This window comes from Antechinus flavipes, chromosome 2 (genome assembly GCF_016432865.1).
Source record: "Antechinus flavipes isolate AdamAnt ecotype Samford, QLD, Australia chromosome 2, AdamAnt_v2, whole genome shotgun sequence".
In the NCBI taxonomy this organism is placed as follows: domain Eukaryota; kingdom Metazoa; phylum Chordata; class Mammalia; order Dasyuromorphia; family Dasyuridae; genus Antechinus; species Antechinus flavipes.
Genome location: NC_067399.1, coordinates 37,833,725 through 37,849,458, shown reverse-complemented (window position 1 = coordinate 37,849,458; position 15,734 = coordinate 37,833,725). Strand labels below are relative to the sequence as shown.

Genomic DNA, 15,734 nt, shown 5'->3' with positions numbered 1-15,734 from the left:
CTATAATAAAAAAAAAGAAACTTTCCCTTCTGATATTCTGTAAATTGGTGTCTCAGGAGTTTCACAAATGTGAGGTCTTCTATGTGTATTTTTTCCAATATGACTGATTTTCCTCTTTGTTTTCATCATTTCTCTCTTCTCAATAGATACATTTGAAACTGTGATGTTAGGGCTCAAAGTATGGTAGTTTCATTACACTGAACAATTTTCAGATGAAGAAATTAAAGCCATCTATAGCCATATAAAAATATTCCAAATTACTATTGATTAGAGAAACACAAATTAAAACAATTCTGAGGTACCACCTATCAGATTGGCTAGGATACCAGAAAAAGATAATGATAAATGTTGGAAGGGATGTGGGAAAACTGGGACACTAATGTATTGTTGGTGGAGTTAGGAACTGATCCAGCTATTCTGGAGAGGAATTTGGAATTATGCCAAAAGGGCTATCAAACTGTGCCTTCCTTTTGATCCAGCAGTGTCACTTCTGGGTCTATACTTCAAAAAGATCATAAAACAAGGAAAAGGACCCACATGTGCAAAAATGTTTGTAGCAGCTCTTTGTGGCGGAAAGGAATTGGAAAATGAGAAGATACCCATCAATTGGGAAATAAGTGAATAAGTTATGGTATGTGAATGTGATGAAATATTATTGTTCTATAAGAATTAATGAGAAGACTGATTTCAGAAAAGCCTGAAATGATTTATATGAACTGATGCTGAATGAAGGGAGCAGAACAGGAGAACATTGTACACAATAACAGCAAGATTATATGATGATCAAATATGATAAAACTTAGCTCTTCTTGGCTGTGCAGTGATCTAAGACAATTTAAATAGATACTAAAAGGAAAATGCCATCTGCATCCAGAGAAAAAATTATGGAGACTAAACCCAGATCAACGTAAACTATTTTCACCTTTTTCTGATGTTTGTTTTTTCTTTCTTGTGGTTTTTCTCTTTTGTTCAGATTTTTCTTTTATAACATGACTAATATGGAAATACATTTAAAATGATTTCACATGTATAACCTATATCAGATTACTTGTTGCCTTGGGGAAGAGGGAGGAAAGGAAAAAAAAAATTGGAACTCAAAATCTTACAAAAATGAATGTTGAAAACTCTTTACATGTAATTGGAAAAATAAAATACTGTTGAGAAAAATAAAATGTAAAGTTAAAAAGAAACGTTTATGATATAGATACTTCTATCATCTACAGATCTTTGGCCTGTCTCATTTTTTAAAAAAATTCTTCCTTTGTTGTCCCATATATTTCCCCCCATATTCACCTTTTCCCACCTTTATATTGATATAATATAGAATGTCAAGTTCTTTGTAGAATTTCTCCACTGAGAGAAACCTGAGCTTTCTTTTTGCAAATACTCATCATTAGCATTACAATATGTAATAAATAAATATCCAATGAAATAATGTATTTTATCGTATCTGGTAATATTATAAAACCCAGATGTCTATTCCTTTTTTTGCCTCTTTCAGAAGTGGGTCATCCTCCAATTTCTTCAGATTAATTAACAAATAAAGACCGTAAATTGAATGGGAGAGGATATAATCAGACCTCCCTATTAGGAAAAAAAAAATTAAGGCAATAATGTGGTGGATGAATTGGAAAGGGAAGAAATTTGGGAAGAAACGAACCAGAAATTTCTTGCAATAATTCAGACGAGAGATGATGAAAGCCTGTACGAGAGTTGGCGGCTGTGTGAGTGGAGACGACCGGATGCTAGGAATGTGCAAATAGAAAAGACCAGGTTTGGCACCTGAAGGGACTGGCATGAATTTAGCTCGGATTTGCGCGGAGGTATCCCTTCCCCTCCATTCTCACTCTCCCCTCTCCTCCTCCTCCTTGCTCATCTCGACTCTTGACTACATTTCCCAGAAGCTCTTGGGGGCACAATCCTAGATTGGGACGAGGTTCCATTTCCCGGACTATATAACCAAATGCGTATATTTGGCTATATATTCCAGGAAACGAAATGCGCCTGCGCATGTGGTTCCGAGCTCAATGCATCCTGGGAATTGTAGTTTGAGATTCATACGGCGCAGGCGCAGTTTCAAGTGGCTGAGACCAGACCTTCCGTGGGACAGAAGGACCACTGTTTGGTAAGAGTGTGTATATCTGTATCTGCGTGTGTTTCAAGTGAGTGAGTGAATGTGTGTGTGTGTGTGTGCGTGTGTGTGTGTGTGTGTGTGTGCGTGTGTGTGTGTGTGTGTGTGTGTGTGTGTGTGTGCCGAGTGTGAGCAGGAATCGGGGAGGAGACTCCAACCATGGTTGGAGGCAAGGGAAGTGCCCCGGGAGCCGGAATGTGGCTTAAACCTTAAATCCCTTAAACCTCGGGCCGACCCCGCGCCCCGCAGTGAGGATTGTGGAGCTTTACACACGGCTCTGATTTGACAAAATGTACTCACTTATTTTTCTTTTACAGATGAGGAAACTGAGGCAGAGCGCTAGGTGACTACCCAGGGACATCCAGCAGTATCCGGGGCGGGATTCGAACTCAGGACCTTAGGGCCTCCTTGGCCGACCCCTAACCCAGACCGACCTTCTCGGCTCCTGCTGACCCCCGGAGTGGGAAGGTTCCCCCGGAGGATGCTGAGTAGGGAGAGAACAGGCTTCGAGTCATGTCAGCTTCATCATTCGCATTCCTCCAGATTACATCGATGTCCATATATACGAGTTTTCTTGGTTCTGCTCATTTCACTCCTCATTTTGCCCTTTGAGCCCTTCCATGACTTCCTAAAGTCTCCCTGCTCATCATTTCATCCAACACAGTAAATAGGGCCACAATAACCCTATTGCGTCCAGCCATTCCCAAGTAACAGGAGTCTCCTGGATTTCCTGTTCTTTGCTACCACAAAGAGCCGCTGTAAATATTTTAGAATACATATACATATATATTTAGAATAAATATTTTAGAATAGGTTCTTTTCCTCTGGTATTCTTAGGAAACAGACCTAATAATAGCATTGCTCCTTCAAAAGGTACCTCTGTTTGCTCTTTGGACATGATTCCAGAACACTCTCCAAATTGGTTAAAAATCAGTTCATAGTTCCACCTACAGTATATTAAGTTAGATAAAAAAACAAAATGCAAGTAATAGCAAGGACAAATAACAAAAGCTTGGCTCAGCCCTGAAAAAATGGTCTCCGGAGTAAATGAGCTAAATCTGAAGAGGGGAAAAATCCCTTTGTACAATTTCACTGAACAATCTTCTCAGCTCCCATAGTTTCCATGATTGTCTTTGCTGAGGATTCTTTTATAACTAAGCTCCAGACTTCATTAGGATGTTCTATAGACATCACAAACTCAATAAAAAACTCACTTGTCTACCCCACCCACCCAACACCTTCCCCCTCCTGAATTCCCTGTTACTGCCCAGAGGACCACATTTTCTCAGTCACCTAGGCTCACAACCCAGGAGTGATGCTTAATAACTCCTTACTCTTCCCAATACCTTTCCCCATTCAGTCTGTGGCCAAATTCTTTTTATTTCACTATTGTATCTGACGCTGTCCCCACTCTAGTGCAGGCACTCATTATCTCACATGGACTATTGTAATAACCTGCTGGTTGTTCTACTTCCCTTACATATCTCTCCAATCTGCCCTCTATTCAGTTACCAAATAGCTCTTCCTAAGGCACATGACTCCCTGTCACTGCAATGATTAAGTATAAAATCCTGTTGGACTTTCAAAGCCTTTCAACTTTTCCAGTCTAACACTACTCTCCTTACTTAGCTGCTCAGTGATACTGACCCTGCTATTCATCAAGAGTCTGTTTCCCAACTTTAGACTGACTGTCACTGTCTCCCCTGTTGTTCTTTATCCCAATTTACCAGAATATCTGGTGTCTCCCACCATCCTGTCAGAACCGGACTGATAGTCCATTTGCACTCTCAATGTTCTGAAACTCCGTCCCTGCCTTGGTCTATCCCTGTAGCTGAACCATGTGTGTATATGTCATTGAGAACTTGCATTTGGTACTGGATACTTTGAGATGAGAGTTCTGTCCATTCCATCAATTAAGCTCTTCAAGCTCTATCTTGCCTCAGTTTCTCCAGCATTACGATTCCACTAAAGATCTTGATTAATGTCAAGACAAAAGTCATCAATAAAACTTTTTTAAAAGACTGCTACGAATATTTTGATATTTATAGAATCTTTCTACCTTTGACCTCACTGGGCTATGTGCTTAGTAATAAGATCTCTAGATCAAAAGGTAATAACAAGTGATTAGCTTTTAACATGTGATTCCAAGTTTTTTCTAGAATGGCTGGACCACTTCACAGCTGTGCCAGTGGTGAATTAATGAGCCTGATTGTCCATAGTCATTCACTATTGATTATCTTCATGTTTACTAATTTTATCAGGGTGAGGGTGAACTAAAGAGGTATTTTAATTTGCCCCCTTTTTTTTTTTAATCATATAGTGTTCCTGAAGCCTATTGTTCTGGATAAATGGGAGGGAACCCTAGGCAATAATCTTCTAGAAACCCTAACTCCATGCAACATCAACTTCAATAATCAACTCCCTAGCAAGGCCATGTTCAAGAGTTATCAAACATGGCTTATAAATTGAAAGAAGGTGGGCAGGCTTCATTCTGTTGTTCCCTTTTATTGTCCTGACTCGGTTTCCCTAAATTGTTCTGTCTCAATTTCCCTAAATTGTTCTGCCATTCTCTTCATCCCAAAAAACTTGACGCCCTCTCTCACTTTCCCTTAGTCCCTGACAAAGAGAGAGCCCTTCTGCCAAGCCTAACCTGGTTTACAGGTGCACTTAATGCCATCCCTTTCCTTCTCCTGGAGGTTACACATTAAGTCTTTCTCTTTCTCACATCCTTAACATCTCTAACTTCTCCCTAACAATTGCTTCGTTCCTTACTGTTTCCAAATGTGCCCATCTCCTGCTTTCTTAAAAAACCTTCACTGGATTCTACAAATTATCATCCTTCAAGCCATCATCCTATATCTTCCTTTCCTTTCTCAGCCATGTTCTTTGGAAAATTGTCTATACCTTTGCCACCACTTTTCAACTTTTGTTGACTTCATTATTTGACTAAAGTACTCTTTCTGAAGTTACTAGTGATCTCCTATTTAATAAATCTGATGGTCTTTCTCAGTACTAATCTTTTTTAATGACTAAAAAGAAGAAATTGACTTTGGAGAGGATAGTTTGATTGAATTATAAAGTCAGAATAAAGAGGGTTTAAAAGTCAATGAGAGGCACCTAGTGCAGATCATTTTTGGAGTTTAGTTGCAAATAAAGGAGAGGTATAGGATGAAAGCAAGTGGAGGTGGTCAGAGGTGAGGATTTAGGATCTGTGGAGGTTTTGAGGACTTCCCCTTGTTCCTCCTATTTTTCCTTCCTCTCTGACAGATTCTTCTGTCCCCTCTATTGACTTTTCATTCACATCATGTTTGCTAACTGTATGTATCTTTTAGAATTCTGCCCCAGATCCCAAGAAGTTTCTCCATCAGGTTTTGTGCACTTCTCCCAGCTTTTTCTTCATGTCTGGGCAGGGATAGGGATAGGGAGAAACAGGAGACTAGAGGTGATAGGGCGATCTTCTGGAGAAGATGGGAAGGGAAGATACACATAATAAGAGATGAGGAAGGAGAGGAGAAAATTAACTTCATTTTTTCAGTGAAATGAGGCAAAGTCTTCAGCCAAGAAGATAGGAGGATAAAAGAAAGTGATGGGAAGAGGATTGAAAAGGTTTGAAATAGATGCTAGGGGTTGGGATTGGAAACTGATTAGGGAGAAGTAGAAGTATTGTTCCAGTACTTGGAAGAGCAAGGGAGAGCAAAAAGGTTGTATTTTTTGCCTTCTGCTTTTACCAGTCCTCCAGACCCCTCATCAGAATAGGTTTAGCATTCAGAGTCAGTTTGACAGATGACTTCCTTTGGTCACTGGGGAGGAGTGCCATCCAACTGAGTCCCTCTTTAAAGTAAGTCAAGGCAGATATTCCAAACATGCTAGCCATGTGAGGACCCTCTGTCCAGTGCCCTCCCCTTATCTCTATCTTCACCTATCTCCTTACTTCCAAACCCAATAATAAACCTCTTTTATCAATCTAAAAAAAAAATAAAGTAAGTCAAGAAAATTGCATTCATCTCATGCATTCATCAATCACATTCATTTTCAAAACAAAAAACAAAGGACAAATGAATCTGATAATCAAGGTCTAGAGGTTCTCAGTTACTTAAGTTTGAGTTTATCAAAATTGGGTCACTATTTTTATTTGCCTTTAGGTCTCACTTGACTAATCTATTCCACTGATCTACTTTTCTGTTTTATAACCAGTACCAAACAGTTTTGTTGATTAATTTTATCATATAATTTCATATTTAGTTATACTAATTCTCATTCTTTTCTAAAATAATGTTTCCCTTGAAATGCTTGACCTTTTGCTCTTTTTGTTATTTTACTTCGTTCTAAAAAGTAATGCCTTGAAATATTGGTGTGATTAATTTAGATAAGGTTATTCAATTTTTCTTCTATCTTTCCTCTATTTCTATAAAGAAATTTATCCATCAATTTATTTTAGATATATTTTACTATTATTTTAAATATTCAACAACACAAAATAATATATTAAATAATATTTAATATGCTTTTAAAATATCTATTACCCTGAGTTCACACTTCTTGTCATACAAAATGCTGCTATGAATATTGTGAAATATATGAAGCCTTTCTTTCATTTCCTTTGGGTACTTGTCCAGGAATGGGATCTCTAGGGTTAAAAGGCATGAATAATTTGATGACTTTTTAAAAATATAATTCCATTTTTTTCTAGAGTGATTGTTCCAATTCACAGCTCCACCATTAATATTAATGTGTTTATCTTTCACAAGTTCTATCAAGAGCTTTGTCTTTTATAATCTTTATTTGTAAGGATTATAAAAGGCAAAAATAAGTTATGTTGAAGGAGCTGTGAGAAGGCAGGCATACTAATACTTTGTTGATGGAGCTATGATTTATCTTAGTCTTTTGTAATTATAGGACTCTTTTATATGTCTTGGTAGGCTAATTGCTAGATATTTTATGCATATTAAATTATTCTAGATGAAAATTTTCTGTGGTTTTTATTAATATGGAATGTAAATGCAAATTTTTATGGATTTATTTTGTATCTTGCTATTTCTCTGAAGCTATTAATAATCTCATTTAGTTTTTTGTTGATTCTCTGATTTAAAATATATATATATATATATATATATATATATATATATATATAATATATATATATATATATATATATATATATATATATGAGTTGGAAGGAACCTTCCTTGGTAGCCATCTAGTTAATTCAGATGTGAAAGGAATCCTCACTTTAACACATCTCACTTCTACTCCAGCATTTCCAAGCAAGAGGAAACATCTGCTTCTCAAGGCAGCTCCTTCCACTTGGGGTCAGCAGGAATTGTTGAGGACATTTTCTTGACATCATGTCTAAATTGATCTCTTAACAGCTTCCACTTTTATCCTAATTACCTTTACTTTATTAAAGAAAATGCTTTTCAAAATTCTTATCATTGAAAATACCTATTTATTTTTTGTGTTTGCCTTTTGTAAGCCATAATTGTTGAAAGTCAGTATATTGGTCAAACATTTATTAAGAACTTTCTATATTCCAGGTATTATGCTATATATTCCCAGGTACTGTGCTATATACTGGTCATGTATAGAAAAACAAAAACCTAGTCCCTACCCTCAAGGAGTTCATTTCTAATGGGGAAACTATATGTATCTATAGTCATATGTATGTGTGAGTATATTATATATAATTACATGTTTATATAGTGTAAATGTATCTTTACAAATTGAGAGAGGAAGCATGTAAATGGAAGTATAATAAATATAAATGTAAAGAAGGCATTTAATATGAGCCCTGTTGGTAGGGGAGGCTAGGAAAGACCTGATGTTGAAAATGGGATGTTAGCTGAATTTGGAAGAAAATCAGGACAGTCAGGAAGCAGAGGTGAGGAGGAAAAACATCCTTGGCATGAGGTCAGCCAAAGAAAAAGCACAATATCAGGAGATGAAGTGAGATATTCAAAGAACAATGCCTCTCTATTGTAGAGAGGATAGAAAGAGAAGTAAAGCATAAGAGAACTGGGAAGAGAGACAGGGACCAGATAGTGGAAGCCTTTAAAAAAATATATGCAAAAAAAAACTCATGCTGCAAAGAAACTTTTTGAACATAAAGAAGGTAAAAAAGCTTATAACTGTCAACTAAAGTTTACTGCTTTTAATCAAATGTATATGCAGGAGAGATCCTTTGAATGTAAAGAATTCTCTCACAGGTCATCCCTTAAGAAACATTACAAAATCCATGTTAGAGAAAAACACTTTAAATGTGAGGAATGTGGGAAAAGCTTCAAGCATAGCACATATCTTATGCATTCATAGTGGAGAGAAACCCTATGAATGTAATGAATGTGGGAAATCTTTCAGGCAGAAAGGAACCCTTAATACACATCAGAAAACTCATAATGGAGAAAAACACTTTGAATGGAATGAATGAATGAATGAATGAAAAGGCTTCACACATAGCTCTTATTTTATATAACATCAGAGAATTCATACTGAGAAAAACCTTTTGAATATAGTTAGTGTGGGAAATCTTTCAACCAAAAGGGAACTCTTACTACACATAAGAAAAGGCATACTTGATAGTAATTTTGCCTGTGTAATAAGTGGGAAAGATTTCAAATTGTATGGAAACATTAAGAAATAAGATGTTTTGTAATAAAGAGAAAACCTTCAGTTATGTAAAATGTGTAGGAAAAAGTTCTGGAAGAAGTAAGTGTTACTGTAAATCAGTGTCCATATGGAAAAAAATAATTGTCAGCAAACTTTCAAGAAATAAAGTTTTCCAGGAGTAGAAACCTTAAGATTCATAAGAAGAATCACCTGGAAAGAAATACTTTTATAAAGAATGTGGGAAAGCCTCTGCTCCTTCTAAGAAAATAGAGGATCAAATGAGATGCTACTTGTAAGGTTCTCACTACAGTGCCTGGCACATAAGTACTATACAATAACTAGCTATTATTATTAGTTGTAAAACTTGATAATGGTATAGCTAGAAATCACACCAATGTCTAAAAAGAGAGGGAAAGATTCATAAAATTTCTTATTAAATACTTTGGAGTCAAGATGTTTTTTTTCCACCAGCATCACTATTGTTTGTTACTTGTCACTCCTGCTTATCATGTGTGGCAAACAAAGGTAGAGAAAACCATGTAACTTTTCTGACTGGGTCATGTTACCTCTCAAGTGGTCCCTCACTGCAGTAAGGAAATCCTACTATACCTCTCTGCTCTGCTACAATATAGCTTCTGATCTCATAATTCCTCTGCAACTGTTCCTTCCAGTTATCAGTGATCTCCTATTTCCCCAATCCACAGCCTTTTCTAAATCCTCATTCTCCTCAACCTCTCTCAATTCAATTCAATTCAATGATTTATTCCCTCCTCTTTGAATACTCTCTCAATTTTTGGGAAGCCACTCTCTCCTAGTTCTCTTACCTATCTGACCACTTCTCAGCCTTCTTTGTTGGATGCTCATCCAGGTCAGGCCCATTTATTTTGGATATCTCCCCAGGCTCTCCCCTGGGTCTTATGGCTTCATTTATGATCTCATTGCTTCCCATGGATTTATTTATCATCTCTATGCTGATGATTCTTAATTCTATCTATCCAGCCCTAATCTCTGTGCTGACTTTCAGGCTTGCCTCTGTAATTGCCTTTTAGACATCTTGAGCTGATGTACGGTAGACATCTTGAATGATCTTTCCTCCTAAAAACTCCCTACCCTTCCTAACTTTTCCACATTACTTTTGAATGTGGTACCACATACCATCCACTATCCTAAACTCTTCATTTTTTTTATCCCCCCAAACCATCTTCTGTTGACCGATGATTTTGCAACATCTCTCAGATATACCCCTTTTTCTCTCCTCTGACACTCATCATTTGCAGGCCCTCATTACCTCACACCTGGATTATCACAATAGCTCAGTGATGAATCTGCTTGCTGCAAGTTTCTCCTCACTTGGGTCTTTCCTCCATTTAACCAACAGAGCAAGTTTCCTAAAGCACAGATCCAACCATGTCACTCTCCTATTCAATAAACTCCTGTTGCCTCCAGGATTAAATACAAATTCCTTTGTTTGTCATTTAAAGTCTTTTATAACCTCCCTGCATTACTCCTCACCTTTCCAGTCTCTTTACATCTCAAACTTCACCTTTCACCCCCAGTCACCACCCTTTAATCCAATGCCTCTAGCTTCCCTGCTATTCCACAAACAAGATATTCCATCTGGGAATTTTTCTTGCTTTCCCAAACACCTAAAATGTTCTCCCTTCTCATCTCCACCTACTGACTTCCCTGGCTTTCCTTGAAACCCAACTAGAATCTCATCTTTTATAGGAAGCCTTTCCCAACCTCTTTCAATTATTTCCTATTTACCTTGTATATGGTTTGTTTGTACATATTGTTTACTTCTTGTTCCTCCCATTAGATTGTGAGCTTCTTAAGGGCAGGAACTGTATATTTTTATATATTCAGTATTTAGCGTAGGGCTTGGTAATAAATATTTGTTGATTGATCTCTCATTCAAGCTTCTTGTAGATAGCCACTTTCTGTACTAGTTGGCTTTGGATCAAGACCTGCACTCATGGACCCTTCTATCATTTACTCATTGCTTCATCTTGTCCAGATCACCAGCCCTGGATAAATTCAATTGTTAAAGATTTAAAACAAAAACCAAAGACCAGAAACCCAGGGGAACTCTTCAATATACACAATAGAGACTAGACTGCAGTGAGCCACATAGAACATGAGTAGGGATGAAGCTAAAGAAGGCATTCCATAAAGTTCCTTTGATTACTTCCGGTGAGACTTGAGGATCAATGGTGAAAGGGCAAGTTGCTTCAAGATGAAATCTTGAAATCACTGGATTGCCCTTTTTTCCTTCTGCTATGACGATGGCTGAAATGCTGGGAAGAGGCTGCATCAAAGATGCATCAGAGCAGGAATTTGTTTCACTTAATATTTAAAATATTATAAATTTTTTTCCTCTTTTTTCTTTTTTGCTTTTGCTTGATTTCTCACTGTGAGGGGAAGGGAGAGATTTTGGAACTAAAAATAAAAATGAATTTTTAAAAGATGGGTGAGATGTGGGGAGAGAGGAATGGAAATGGTTTGGAACATAAAATGTAACAAAAAAATTTTAAAAATTTTGAAATGGATCAGACAGAATTGGTTACAAATGTCTGTCTCTGTGTTTCTTTGTGTCCAACACTCTCCCTCCTTTTCTATCTCTCCCTCTACCTTGCTTCACTTTGGGAGGGGCACCTGCCAACTACTGAAGAGACCCATTGGCAGAAGGCAGAGACCAGCCTGGCTAGACTAATTTGGCAGAAGACAAGTGTCCAGCCTGGTGGTCTGCCTTGGGGAAAGAGGAATAATCCCAGTCCTTCAGCTCCAACCCCTCTTCTCTCCTCTGAACTGTCTGAGACCCAAAGAGGTTCTAACTTGAAGCCAAATCCCAATAATGAAAATCTAAACTCATTCCTTAATGATTACTTTTCCCCAGTCAAAGTCTTCCCATCTCAGTGATTCTGAACCCTAACTGTCATCATTCAAAACTCTTCTCTGATCCCTCATTTCCTACCCCCATCCCAGTCTCATTCCAAAGCTCCCCACTCTTGCTATGTTTCCTGGAATATTAGCTCATCAAGGCAAAAAAAAAATGCTTTCATTTTATATCTTATCCTTTCTCCTTCCATCTTCTGGCCCTCACAGAAATTTGGTTCCCTCCCGATGACACAGCCTTCCTGGATACTCTTTCCAGAATTGAAGGCATTTATTCCCCCTGATTTTACTGGTCAAGGTGGAAAGTAGCTACAACCTCCTCCTTTCCCCATCTTGGCTCCCCAGTGGGCCAATTCAACTCCATACTTTCTTCTCTAGACCATGTCCCTTTATTGATGATCACCGATATTGTCTTACTGGGTCCCATATATGGGTCACTTCCAGCATCTGTTACCATGGCTCCTACACATATACTGAATGAAGTTGGAGAAAATTAAGAAATTGATAGGGACCACTAAAATTTTATGTTACATGAGCTCAATTGGACCCTCACTGTTGTAAAATAAGAGGCTTGGGCTAAGACCTATTGTTGGCCAATCAATGAGAGCCAGATGATTTTGGGTTTAAGGCATTGTCCTTAAGAAAGAAATCTAGTCCCTAAACTCCAAAATATCTTGTGAGGTTTCAGTGATCAAAATTTATATTCCTTTGGACAGAGCACCAATAGGTAAAATACAATGGAACCTACATGTTAATTTGTGATTCTCTAAATCAATATTCATCCTGCAGGGATCCGTTTCTATTTGAGTTTGACATTATTTGGATTAGATCACCAGAAAGAAAATACAAAAAATGAGATCAAGGGCAGACCACACATCAGGGATAGAAGCAGGATAATGGCCCAAGAAAAAAAAAAAAGTAGAAGTTTTTGGAGATAAGAGTAGATAGTCCTGTGTTAAGTCCAATGGAAAGAGTAAGAGGATCAGCACAGAAAAGAACTCATTGAATTTAGTGACCTTGTGAGGAGATGTTTCAGTAAATTGGGATGGATGGAATCCAAATTTACAGGCATCAAAGCATTGGTGGAATCATTGGGAATAGACAATGCTTTCTAGAAATGTATCAGAGAAGTAAGAGAGAAATATACTCAAGAAGCAGCAGACTTTGTTATACTTCAGTTTCCCTGAATTATTATGCCCTGAATAAAATTATTATAGCTCCACTCCTTTGTTCCTTGCCATTATGAGGCCCTGAAATACCACAGAATCATAAAACTCCAGTTGGCTTTTCTCAAATGCCTGCTGGATATTGCCCCTCACCTCCTGTCCCCTATCCTTGGCCTTCTTATTTTGACCCTCATCCTGTCAGGATTAAGTTATGATCTTTCCCTGGAATTATGGCTTGTCCCCCACCCAGTAATCCTTTTCCCCTCGTTATCTGCCTTACTCAGGCCATATATCCAGTGTAGCTAAAAGAACATATATTGTGCCTTAATTCCTGAGGGGTTGAACATTTTTTGGACATGAGTCCTGTTCTACTGACCAGCCCCAAATTCTCTATTATTAAAATAGTAAAAACTAATCTCTGTCTTGCCTCAGTTTCTCAGGCATTACAACACAAGGGAAAAGTATTTTAGGATGAGATGAGTTTATTTGTGGACTGAGAGAAAAGACACACAACACTCTCTCCATCCAGCAACATTCAACATTCAGAATTCAGCATTTTGGGAATCTGGAGTACAAGGAAAGGGAATATGGCAGAGGGGAGGCTTCCAACAGGGAAGATTTGGGGTATGTGTTGGGAGAAAGGGAGCTGTCGCAGACCTTCCTTTTTACCCTTCTCAGTCAAATCCCAAAGTTTGAGGATTGTCTCCAAAGTGCCATAAATTTAGCTTTGTGGACACCAGAGGGAGCTCTCTTTCTTTATTTACTAAATCTCCTAGCACTAGGACCTGCTAAAGGAATACACAAAGCTCCCACTGAATCTCTGCAGTTTGAGCCCTCAGACATACAGGAGCTGCTTTGATCCTTCTCTCAGTGGGTCCCTTCTGCTCAGAGTCTGAATAAATAGCCATCGCAGTTTCAGGGGTTTCTAATTAACTCTAGCTGTGCTGCGTGTGGAGAAGGTGCTCCCTACCCAGCTTCTAGGCTTCTCTGGATCCCTAGTAATGAAGAGAGGGATGGAGGACTAGGACATGGGAGAAAAATGCAGCCAAATCCCTCGACCTCTATCTGATCCCATAAGGGAATAATAATAAAAGGGACTGAAAAAAAGAGGAAGAAAGGAAGGGAGAAAGGGAGGAGGGGAGGAAGAGAAGGACCACAGTAGGAAGGAAAGAAGAGAGGAAAGAAGGGAAGGAGAAAGGAAAGGAGGGAAGAAGGAAGGATGGTAGGAAAGAAGGATGGAAGAGAGGGAGAGAGAATGAAGAGAGGAAGAAAGAAAGGGAAGAAGGGAGGAAGGAAGGAGGGGAGGAAGGAAGGAAAAAAGGAAGGAAGAATGAAGGAAGGGAGAGGAGGGAGGGAGGAAGATAAAAAGGAAGGAAAGAAAAAAGTGTAGAAGAGAGGGAGGGAAAAAAAAGGAAAAGGAAAGGAAAGGAAAAGCAAGGAAAGGGGAGGAAAGAAGGGAGGAAGATGAGAACAATAAATGCTCAGTGCCTGATGGGCCACAGGTGAGAGTGAGAAGGCCCTGTGAGGCTGATTTTATTTGATTGTGTTTCTGATCTCAGGCCCCAGGGGACCCCAACGGGGTTGCCTCGGTCTGCAGCTTTGATCTCTCGCATTTCTGGAGGAGCCTGTTAACCAGTAAGAGTGTGACTGAAGACTGAGCTTTTTCTTCCTCCACCGGTACCGGCGGAAGCCAGGATGGGCTCCAAAGCCGATCCTGGATGGGGCATTTAATATTTTAAACCCAAATTCGCACATTTTGCTGATCTTTAGGCGATGATTTTTCTCTCACAATGTACAGTACGGGAGCTGAGGATGTCGCAGGTATGATTGCCAGCAGGGTTTTAACCGCCTGAACCACAGACTCTCAGTCCTGAACAAAATGCTCCCCAAGCCAACTTCTTGCTGTCCCACCTGCTTCTCTATACTCCCCGCAGCAGCTGCTTGACTTCCGGGGGGGAAGAGGGGAGACAGAGTCTGCCAGTCTGCTTTAGAAGCGTCTCAAGGGAAAGTCTCAATTTTAAGTGTTAAGCCTTCCCAAGTTGTCATTGTTGTTGTGTGCTTTATAATGTTGTAGCCATTGTCATTCTGACCCTAAATTCATGCTCCTTCCTCTTCATGCTCAGCCAATGAGAGCAGAGCTGAATCAAATTCTCCCCTTCCTTTTTTTCTGATCTCAGGCCCCAGGGGACCCCATCGGGGTTGCCTCGGTTTGCAGCTTCGGGTCAAGGAGGAAAAAAAAAACTGAGAAAGAAAACAAAATGCAAGCAAATGACATCAGAAAACGTGAAAATGCTCTGTTGTGGTCCACACTCAGTTCCCACAGGCCTCTCTCCGGGTATAGATGGCTCTCTTCATCACTGAACAATTGGAACTGGTTTAAATCATCTCATTGTTGAAGAGAGCCCCATCCAACAGAATCAGGATCAATTTTCTTGTGGCACATTTGACTCTGAGTCCCCAGTAACAGAGCTGAATTCATTTTTCACAATTCACTTGTAAAACTGAAGATTTTTTTCTACCCTACCCATTGTATTGACTCACATTAATTTGTAATCAAATGTACTACTCCCACCCCAAAATATGGATCTCCCAAATGCAACTCCAGGTTGGAAGCCCTTGGTGGATATGAATCAGCATCCACTCAAGATCATAAATCACCCCCCACCCCAATGTTACTTTTGCCATTAGTTCAAAGCAGAAGTCAGTTAAGTAAACAGAACAGCAAGAAAAATAGTTTTAAAAAAACCATTTCTGCCATGTACATAAGAGTATATTTTTCACATATTCTACATTACTGTAGATGGAGGAGGGATACAAATAGGGAAAACAGATGACCAGGAGCATATCTGGAAGGGGAAGGGATGGAATAAATATTTATCTAGCACCTAGTACATGCCAGGCACTGTGCTGAGGACCTGACAAAATGACCTCACTTGATG

At 38.8% G+C, this 15,734-nt stretch overlaps 1 long non-coding RNA gene across 1 annotated transcript; it reads left to right on the top strand.

Moving 5' to 3' along the window:
• Positions 1-1,997: 1,997 nt before the first annotated feature.
• LOC127552348 (uncharacterized) lies at positions 1,998-4,153 on the top strand. The gene is made up of 2 exons (XR_007951337.1): positions 1,998-2,125; positions 2,449-4,153. It is a non-coding gene; the product is annotated as an uncharacterized LOC127552348 (long non-coding RNA).
• The last annotated feature ends 11,581 nt before the right edge of the window (positions 4,154-15,734 follow it).